The sequence below is a fragment of the Dermacentor albipictus genome, chromosome 3 (assembly GCF_038994185.2).
Source record: "Dermacentor albipictus isolate Rhodes 1998 colony chromosome 3, USDA_Dalb.pri_finalv2, whole genome shotgun sequence".
NCBI classification, from domain to species: Eukaryota; Metazoa; Arthropoda; class Arachnida; order Ixodida; family Ixodidae; genus Dermacentor; species Dermacentor albipictus.
Window position 1 is genome coordinate 103,521,454 of NC_091823.1, and position 11,559 is coordinate 103,533,012.

An 11,559-nucleotide genomic window follows, 5' to 3' on the forward strand; every position below is an offset into this window, starting at 1 on the left:
AATAGCAATGGGCTTGGTCAACTTTTTTTTGGAGGGGGGGGGGGGGGGTAAGTGATAATGCACCAGAGGGTATTTTGCGATGTTCGAATGACTGGTTTTCTGGATATATCTGTCTTCGTCTTCGCTCGCAAACTGGCTCTTTCGGGGCGGCGCGTGGCCTCGCGCTTTTCTTTTCGCGGGCACAAATGCACGCGATGCGACGAGCCACGGGTTCACGGGAGTTGGACCAAGCGTGTTCGACTAAGCCACAGCGGCCGGGGTTCGACATACCAAATCGGCGGCCACGTTCTTAAAAAAAAAAGTTTGCACCCTTCGCAGCTCATCTTGGACCACAATAATCGTCATCTGTCTTGCGCACCTTTACTTTTATGACGCTACGTATAGTTTGCGGCATGCGCAGGCTCCGTCACGATCTTAAGATTTGTGCTGGTTCCTGGAAAGAACCTGCAGGATGACGTCAACAATGGCATAGCATAGTGCAATGCGAGGAGGGGGAGCAAACAAGTCTTCTCTCGTGCCGTCAGTGGTGTATCCAGAAAACATTCGTGGGGCCGCAACATTCGTATGGGGACGGATTGCCAGCGAAGCTGTTTAGGCTGCATACAATATGAAATCATACTTTCCTTTAACGGCACCACACTACGCCGATACAAGCGCCGCAACGGTCACCGTACCTCCCATGCCGCAACCGCTGCTGCATCCGCGCCGGCACCTCCGGCGCACGTGACGTCATAACCACAGAAGCGCAGGTCACGTGCCCAGGCGTCGTCGCCACATAGTGTCTCCCCTCTCCCCCAAAGGCTCGGCTGCGCGCGCGCATTCCTGTCCACGATACGGATGCAAGCAATTAATGTGTGTATAATAATGATCATACTCACCAAGTGACACGAAATATGACATGATTTAATCGATGTGCTGCATATTATTGGGCGAATAAAAGGACGACACCTTCTATGTTTTTATTAGGTTATTTTACATATTCATTTACTTTTTAATATCACGGAGAAACAAGCAATAGGTTTTGTTCTTGTCAAAATTCCTCCTATTTCTTTACCGATCTCTCGCGTGTGTTTATTTGATGCCACACCCCCAGTCCTATGTGTATAAGCTTCCTGTTATTTTTCTTTCAGTTATCTGTAATCCTCACTCGCACACCACTTTCTCCGTTATATTCTTCAGGAGATGTAAAGTACGACCTATATTACCCTTTCTCATAACAGGCCAAAGTGCCAGCCATTCTAATAAATTGATTCATTTTTTGGAGTTTGTCCTGAATGTCGCCATGATTGTTCGGGATAGTTCGTGACCGCGCGTCTTGCTCTTTTTCCAATCGCGCTTTTTGTTTTGTCTCCGATAATGCATAAACTGGTCTACCTAGCTGATAGCTAGGATAACCTGTAAGATTCGTGCGCTATTTCCCGCTACCCACATGCTCGTCACTGGACGCGCAGAAAGGCTGACTCATTCCGTTGTCAGCATGCCGAGATACGCCACGTCATCAGTGGGTCGCGTCGCGTTTGTTCGCTCTTTGAATCGGGAATTTTTTTTTTGTCTATATCAGGCGTATCATATAGGCCTGATAGTTCTTGATAGGCGAACTGGTCGGCCTAACAAGAACAGATTCGAATCGTTCCAATTTCTTTTCGAGCTGTACCGATAGCCTGCCGGCGACTTCCGATTTGAAGATATGTATATATATATATATATATATATATATATATATATATATATGTTCAGCAGATTGGCCATTCAATGGCGCCCGATATGAGAGATATCAGCATATGATATCAGTATGGGGCACTCTTCATTACTGGACGCGTAACTTGTCGTACATGTCATGACGGACGTGCTCCCGAGACACGAATATATATACGACGCTTAACCTACTCAGCCCCTTATGTATACCTGGCCTTTATTATTCCTTTATTTCCAAAATTAACTCAGAATCGATTACGTGAAGCAGTCGTTCACCGTATGAGCTCAGATGCATGTGAAACTGTGCAAAAGTAGCCTATAAGCTCATTCTTGCTGTCAGCCTGTGTGAAAACTGACATCAATTTGATTCACGACAATTGTTTTGTAACGGACGGTGTAAAGTATATATGTAGCGCGTTTTGAATAGTGCCAGTTTAGATGAAAATCCACACACTCGGCGACCCAACTTGGTGAGAGGCTCATAGAAGAGCGGCAGACACCAACTAGCACATACTCAGGGACACAAGTTGGTATCAAAAAGGTTCATTGAAGGTCAGAGCAGACCGATTAGAACATACGTATACAGTGCTCCAAATGGGCGTCAAATAGGTTCACTGAATAGCGGTGCCTACCAAATCCCGCATCTATGCAGTGACCCATGTCGACGTCCACCCTGCTTGGATGTCCAGCCAGGTCGCTGCCCTCTGCCAAGAGCCACTTGCTCCAGGCGGCCCTGAGGCGAGGGAAACGCCGCAGCGCACCAGGAGCAGATGGTGTAACGCCACAAATGCTCTGCAAGCTGGCCGCCAGCGAGCAACAGCGCCTGCTAGAGTGCTTCAATGAGATCTGGCAGTCATGGCAGGTGCCAGAGGTATGGCGCACAGCCATTGTGGCACCCATCCTCAAGGCCAGAAAACCGGCTAGGGAACTGTCGTCCTATCGACCGGTTTCCTTCACCTCCGCTCCCTCCGCTGCCGCAAGGTGATGGATGCCATGGCCCTGGCACGACTGGACTGGGTGGCCCGTGCTCGCGGCTTCCTGGTAGACAAACAGACGGGCTTCCGGCGGCGGCGGTGCACTGCGGACTCCATCGCTGACATGGTGTCCACCGTGGAGGATGCCAAAGCCGGCGGGGACCTCGTGATGCTCTTGGTAATCGATGTACAGGGTGCCTTGGACAGCCTCCCTCACACAGTTGTCCAGCAGGGCCTGGACCTTCTCGGCATATGTGGCAACCTGCAGGAGTTCCTCTCGTCGTTCCTGCACAATCACACCCTCAGGGTGCGTGTGGGTTGATCGAAGAGCACCCCCGTCCCGTCGCTGCAGGCGTTCCACAGGGGTCAGTGAGGAGCCCCTTTCTTTTCAACCTGGCCTTGGCATGGTTGCCTGCTGCCCTGCCAATCGACCCTCACTTCCCCGTGCAGTCCTCAATCTGCGCGGATGACATCGTCCTATCGGTACGGGGACCACCGCAACACATCCGCAAGACACGTGCGGCCCTACAGAGAGCCCTGGACCCTGGACAGAGAGCCCTGGACAGAGAGCCCTGGCTGCCCATTTGTGCAGCATCGGCCTTACCATCTCGGCCAGGAAGACCGAGGCCTTGCTGCTGCATCCCTGAGCAGCAGCCCACCGCTAAGCTGCCCGGCTGCGCTTGGAGGGCGTCCAGATTCCATGGAGCAAGGCACTCACGTACCTGGGGCTGCGCATTGACCATCGGCTGACCTGGCTGCCGGCTACCAACGCCCTGTGCACCCAGACGCTCCGGTTCCTCAAGGCGATCTCACAGCTCCTTGCCCGTGTACAGGGCTGTACCACCAGGTGGGCCCTGCAGCTCTTTGAAGCTGTAGCCACTTCACGGCTACTGTATGCCCTCCCTCTTGTGGCGCTGCCCCCACCCTGCCTGCGGAAACTGGGGCTTCAGCTCCGGTCAACAATGCGGGTCTGTCTTGGCGTTCCCGAACCTCACAAGTGGCCGCCATTCTTGCTGAGACAGGTACCTGGGCCCTGTCACTACTCTTCCTGCAACAGGGGCTGTGACACATTGATCGCCTACACCATGCCGCGGATGATCATGCACTCCTGACCCATCTACGCTCCCGGCCAGCATCACACATGGGACGGCTGTGTGGCCTCTATAAGGAAGTCATAGGGCACACGCCTGCAAACGCCGTACGCCCTCGCCCACCACATCGACCACCAATCCCTATCTCGACGGAGCTGCCAGGTGACTTAAAGTACCGTTCCGCAACATGTGCACTACAGCAGACGGCATCCTCTCTCCTCCAAGAGAGACTTGGGGACCACCTTCACATCTTCATCGATGGATCCGTGATACCGGAGACGGGTTCATCCACAGCAGCCTGCGTTGCACCGGCCCTACAAAAGAGCAAGCTGTGCCGACTCCCGGGACATGCAAGCTCTACCGCAGCAGAGCTAGCAGGACTCCACCTTGCTGTGGACCTACTGGCAGAGGTGCTACCAGCGACCCCGGCAGCCATCTTCTGCGAGTCCAAGGCGACGCTGCTCTGCCTGCAGAACCCTGACAGAGATAGCCTTGGGATTGCGCTGCTCTCTTCAAGACTGACGGCCCTTCAGGACGCAGGATGCTCACTATCCCTGCATTGGCTACCGGCACACGTGGGGATCCCGGCCAATGAAGAGGCGGACACTCTTGCAAAAAGTGCCCAACACTCAAGCGTCCCCTTCAGCCCTGCTGTAACGGCCGCAGACTTCTTGAGACTGAGGCTGCGTCGGCACATCATCGCCTGCCACCCGGACAAACGGGCATCCCTGGGCCGGCCTCTACGGCCTCTTCCACAGCACGGCCTCCTACGAAGGGATGCCTCGTTGCTGCTCCGACTGCGAGTTGGCTGCTACTGGACGACAGCCCGCCGGCACCGCCTTGGGAAAGCCACCTCACCAGCCTGTGCCTCCTGCGGTGAGCCAGAGACCCTGGAGCACCTCCTGTTGACCTGCCCTGCGCACCTGCAGAACCGCGGCCGAATTCTGCAGGAGTTCCACCGCCTGGGGCTCCCATGTTCTTGACAGGAAGATATCCTCTTCCCCTGTCGTAATCAGCTACCAGCCTTCCTAAGTGTCATCGAGTACCTCGACTCGTCGGGGCTCTCGGCGAGACTATAGGAAATTTCTACAAAGACCACCACCTCGAGCTTCCTGATCCGCCACTACTTCGCTTCTGCTGGGCCACCTCCTATACGGTCTACCTCCAGCCTACTCCTCCGGTCGAACCCACTGGGCCCTCCCGGCCGGGCTTCTCTGATGCTTCTAGGACGATCCTCTACCTTTCTCCCTCCTACCCTCTCTCTCTTTAATCCAATCTCCCCCACCCTGCTTGCGCTGAGCCGCACTGGGTTCGCGGCACTGAAATATTTCTATCTCGGCTATTAATGAGCCGATTTGAAACAAATTTTGCTACAGAACGCTCTCTAGAGGACATATAACAACTTCCAGCGTATAATCAAAATTCGCTATGGGGCTTGGTGAGGGGCCCTTAAATTGAAGCCCATGCTTGACTTGGTCACGATGACACCTGACTTGAACGCGCCCAAGGAAAGGCAACGAGCATGTTGGTCCTGTTCATGGTAGGCATTATGTTGACTAAGTCAAGCATGGGCTTCAAGTTGGGGCGCATCTTCAAATACATGATTTGTTTACCTCATACTTGTACCCTCATATTTTTGTTAACGCGTCATTTCTGTACCCAGTTCCCCTACACCCTCAGAAGCACGCGCATAGTGTTGCACGTACATATACCACTACGGCTGCATCCTCAATTAATACAGCCTATATCCGATCTGTCACAAAATGTCTGACATGTTCGGGCACCTTGAGTTCATACACGGGTGAAATTTATTCAAAAATGCGCATTTGCGCATTTCGCGCAAATTGAGCAATCGAAGATCAGGTATGCGAAGAAAATAACTTTTGATGGTATATAAAACGTACGATCGTCCGGTATTAGAAGTTGTTTGGGTTTTATTCTCTAGGGGTACCACCATAAAAGCTTCGGCCACTAGTTTTATTAAAGCGAGAGGCGCCACGTCTGTGCGTGCGTGCGTGCGTGCGTGCGTGTGTGTGTGTGTGTGTGTGTGCGTGCGTGCGTGCGTGCGTGCGCGCGCGCGCGCGTGTGTGTGTGTGTGTGTGTGTGTGTGTGTGTGTGTGTGTGTGTGTGTGTGTGTGTGTGTGTGTGTGTGTGTGTGTGTGTTATTGTATCGAGGTCCGGGAGTCGCGGGACACCCCGCCAGCATATGTCTGATTCCAATGATGTCAATACAAATACAATCGCTGCAGTCCATCTTTATCCTCCAGCTGGATATATTTTATTAATGGTGTACGGTGTGGGATATGCACCCGTCATTGTATGTTATTAAATGATCTCTAGATTCCCTGGCTTAATGGTGAACGCCTCAGTTGTGAGTGCCACGGTTAGTAAGTCCTCGTGCCAAGTCATGAGCAACCTCATTGAGGTTTACCCGAATCTCGTCCACTTTTCCCATTGCGCAGGAATCCATCGGATTTCAGTTCTCATAATTCCAATGTTTTCAAAAAGTTTAGCTGCAACTCCAGCTACGTAGCCTTTATCAAAACACTTTACAGCGGATTTCGAATCACTGTAAATGCAGGCCTACATATTACTCCTGATGGCTAGAGCAATTGCCGCTTCTTCCGCCACCATGGGGTGCTTAGTAAAAATAGTGAGAGCGTCTTGCACCTTCCCTTGATAATTTGATACAATGGCCGTATATGCATCTTTACCTTTCCACCAGGCAGCATCAACTATAGCTGCCAGTTGGTTCTGCTGCTCTATTTCCTGCAAGAGTGCTTTAGCTCTTGCCTTTCTCCTTTCGATATTATATTCTGGATGCATGTTTCTTGGGAGAGGGTTGGTTCTGATCTTGTTTCTAACTTCAGCCTTTAATTCTACTTCAGCCTCTATTGGGCTCCTTGAAGTATTCAGTTATGCACCTATTGCCTGTAATATGTTCCTGCCAACTCGTGACTTTGTCAATGTTTCGTGTCGCGCTAGCTGTTGGGCCTCGGCGATTTCTTCCATTGCGTTGTGCACCCCTAGACTCATGAGTTTGTCGGTTGCAGCGTTACTGGGTATCCCTGGGGCTACTTTAACGAGCTTCCTGAGCATCACGTTAAGTTTGCTAAGTTCTGCTTGCTTCCATTTGAATAATCCAGCCACATAAGTGAAGTGACAGAGAGAAAAGGCGTGTATTAGCCTCAATGCGCTGTCTTCTGCTAAGCCTCTGTGTCTATTGGTAATTCTACTCAATAACCTAATGGTTTCATCTGTTTTATTCGAGATATTTTGCATTGTTCAATAGTTAGTATTGTTTCCGTCTATGTGATACCCAAGAACCTTGATTTTTTCAACTAGCCTGATTGCGGATCCTTCATAAGTGCATAAGCACACTCTTGGCTCATCATCCGGAATGTAACTTCTTGGTTTACGACCTTTTCTGCGATGTGTAATGACTAAGAGTTCTGATTTGGCTGCCAAGCATTTCAACCCCTACCCCGTGTCTCTACAACATATAAACTTTGCAGTAATCTGGTATCTGTCTGTTCTACATTGCCCTTGGCACTCCATGTGGTTATGTCGTCGGCATATATGACATAATGTATACCCTCAATTTTTTCCAGATTTCTTGCAACCTTGGACATTGCTAAATGGAATAGCATGGGTGAGAGCACAGACCCTTGTGGAGTACCCATATTTCCCAAATTCTTAGGTTCTGATTTAAGCTCACCCAGCATGGGTTGTGCATTTCTATTTCTAAGAAAGTCCTTAATCATGTTAAAAAGTCTCTTACCTGAACCCATCTCCGAGAGAACGTCAAGTATTGCCTTATGCATTATACGATCAAAAGATTTTTCCACATCCAGTCCCAAAAGAGCTTTCGTATGCGCTGGGCTGGCCTGTATAATATTTAATAATTATAAACATTAATCTTCCGGACATCATAATTACCTGGATTACAGACTATCTGGATAATCGCCAACAGTATGTTTCAGTTGATGATCACAACTCGGGATACCTACCAGTCACTTCAGTTGTTCCCCAGGGCAGTTCGGCATCTAAGTTTCATTTCGGAGTTCACCGTAGACCTAAGGTAGATTGAAGGCCCCGTGAACGCTGCTGCCAACGCCCTTTCCCGCGTAAGTGTCCTAATATTTGATGCTGTTGAATTCGACGCAATTGTAGAGGCACAGCGTCGTGGCAGTGAACATCGCGACTTGTGCGCAAGCTCTAATTCTTTCTCGTTGTCTGATGTACCGTCATCCTTATCCTCTGCTACAATTGTGTGTGATGTGTCTTCTGGCCGCGCGTGCCCTTTTGTGCCGTCCGAACATTGTCGTCAAATCTTCACTAAGCTGCACGAAGCAATCCACCCTGGCATCCGCGCCCCTCAACGCCTCATCACGTCTCGTTTTGTGTGGTGCGGCGTCAACAAAGACGTCCGCCGCTGGGCTCGTGAGTGCTTGCAGTGCCAACGTGCGAAGACGACGCGACACACCAAATCTCCCCTTCGAACCTTCCGCTCGCCAGACTGTCGCTTTGACCACGTGCTCATTGACGTTGTCGGTACACTCCCATCATCGCGCGGAAAGCACCACATACTCACTTGTGTGGATCGCTATGCATGCACGCTGGCCCGAGGCATTCCCGCTTCACGATATCACGGCATCCACCTTATAGCCTCATATTTATTTGTCGGATGGATCTCTCGCTTCGGCTGCCCCAGTATTGTTACTACGCACCATGGCCGTCAGTTTGAGTCCGAAATATTCAGAACACTGACACGTATTCTCAGTGTATGGCACGTCCACACAACGGCATACGGTGCCACCCCTCCGCAAATAGAATGGTCGAACGACTGCACCGAGAGCTGAAGGCTGCTCTCGTGGCTCGCAACGCCCGAACTTCATAGGTTGACGAACTTCCCCTCGTGATGCTCGGAATTCGCTCGGCGATTAAAGAAGACCTCGGGTGCACTGCAGCTGAAATTGTGCTTGGCACCGCCCTTCGCTCTGGCTCCTGCCCCCGACCTGTCACCACCTGACGTACATCAAGCAGCTTCGGCATCTGCGACTGAGACCAACGTCCACACAACAACCGTCCAACTATGATGTCTTCGTAAGCAGAGATCTTGCTTGATCAAGCCACGTCTTTCTGCGACACGAAGACATCCGGCCAACTCTTACGGCGCCATACGAAGGCCCTTTCAAGGTGCTTGGGAGTGCCGACAAGACCTTCAGTGCGACAGTAAACGGCCGCATGGACATTGTTGCGTACATGCTGAACTAATTTATTTCGGTTCCGTTTCTTCAAAGCTAAACGGTTGAACCGGCGCGAAACGCACCTAATAAGACGTCCAACACAGAACAGTAACTTTAGTCGCCGATGCGCAATGAAGCAGCGGCGAGTAGGCCTAATGGTCTATGCAGTGTGGCCGTGACGAAAAGTCACTGTTGGCCGATTTGGTAACAGGGTGCAAATCATTGCGGAATGTGTGCCACTTATATGTTAGTTCAGTTGGGACCGATGAGCCGAGTTTGCGTGTGCAGGTTAGATTGACGACGTTTGAAGCTGCATAACGTCTGTCATGAACCTAACACGACAGGCATTCCTATCATCATCTACGTGGTCCGAGTTACGCACATGCTTTCAGAATTTACGAAATATGCACTTCTTTTCTTGCTGTTGCCTTTACCAGCATCTCGTAACCTTTGCGATTGGTCATGTACACCGTTAGCAGAAGACCATTAATAGAATTCTGTTAATTTGATTTGATTTTAGTTTATCCCGACCGAATGTTCCAGCCAACATCCGTGCACACGTCTTTTGGCCTAGACTCATTATTTTGATCCTAAAATTGTCCTTCGCTGAATAATTCAAACTCTAATGGTCAACATGCACGTGCCTGACCTCGATGGTGGTGCCAATAGCAATACACTTTAGCAGCAGCTTTGGAAGCGATGAATGATTTGAAAATGCATCATCCACCAGAAATGCCTATTTTCAGCCTTCCCTAGCAGGATTTTAAAGCAAGAACGATAGAGCGCACTAAATGGTTACGCTGTTTACTCAATCCGGATCCTTTTTTTTTTCTTGAGAAATTGGTCTGAATATTGCCTGCACGTGGTGGAATCGGATACAATACAAAACCACACGCGATGGCAGCGGCTATCATACTCACGTGTGATGATGACGTTGGTGAGGTGCCACTTTGTCTTTGATTGCAAAAGCTCAGTCTAAAGATGTTTATGATTGTTGCGAAGCCATTTCGTAAGCGTAGAATATCAAACGTAATGGATTGTATAAAAGACGTTGTGGTTTGTATCGATAAAGATTGAGTAACTATTAATGATGGACGTTAAGTGTAAAGTTCTATTCTCTAAAGGTAAACTTTGCCTATTTCGTCTTTTTAGATTGTCAAAATAGAAGGCATGCTACGCTTTTCTTGCTAAAAAAAATTGCGTGGACATTAGATTTCTACTTTGAACACAGAAAGTGGGTGCGAGTTAGAATTGGCCAGCACTGATCAATAAATCAGCAGGCAATTGCCTTTTCTTTTTTTCTGCATTTATTAAATTAAGCTTGCTGGATAACCTGATTTCTTCACTATCGTAAAGGTCGCATCAACAGAAGTTAACTGTATATGTTGGCATGTTGCACGATTTTACTGGTAAACTTCTGTCGGTAAGCTTTTGCAGCCGAGAGTGCATGGCACATACCATCTAATCAGCATCATGTGTAGGTGCATCACTTTTAAGTGGCCCTCTTCACCACCGCATGGTAAGCATTTGCCGTGTTTCTTTTCATACTTCAAATTCAGTTCAGTATGCAACTATTTACTTGGGTCTAACTCGCTAAAGCATGACATGGGCATTAGAATAAAAATCAAAACGGCCCATAGGTTGTGACCGAATCCCTCCCCAATATCTTGAAATATTTCCAACTTCGGAAGCTGTGCCTCGCCATACTGCAGGTGCTCCTGCAAGCGCCAGATGTTTGTCGTGACAAAATGAGGCTTGGGGCAATGGGAATTGGATGCAATAAAGTTCATTTTTTCATTTGAAAAAAAATCGCCACTTTCTTCTTAAATGTACCATGATAACCTGGTAAGGGAACTGTCCCAACCCAAGGTAACCTGTCTAAGCAAATGAGGGGAGGGGGGGGGCAGGGGGGTTATACCTAGGGTGTCTACCTACCAGGAAAAGCGGGAAAACCGGGAATTCTCAGGGATTTTGAATAAAGCTCAGGGAACTTGTGCTTCTATCAGGGAAAATTAGCTGTATTTTTATTGAAAGGGAGCGAAAGTCGCACTAATGCTGGCTGACGTAACAGAGAGGGATCGTAACGAATCGTCTTTCGACGCCGTGTCATCGGCTGGAGGAGTTTACAGTCAATGGCCGACTTTCCAGACGCCCGACGGCTCCGCGGCACTATCACGAACCACATAGAAACAATGTCTAAGAACGTCTGAAATTTCGGACACAAGAGTCTTTCGCAGTCTGATTTTCCGGACTTTCTGCCATGACCGCAGGTCCTAAACGGCATTAATCAAAGCCACGATTGCCGCCGTTTTGATTACCTCGCCACCGTGGCAAACGCTAGGCCTAGCTGCTTCAACGTTCGTTATAAAGCTTCTTGGCGTTCGGCGCCGTGTTTTTTATTGAAAGAATTCGACACTGTAGGCAGTGGCACTGACTCTGTCTTTGTGGTCCTCGCGATTGGCTTCGAAGCTCGGAAAGTACGACATGCTGCATAATGTAGGTTCCCAAAAGTCAGCTTTGCCTCGCTACAAGATTGTTACGCGGTGAAGC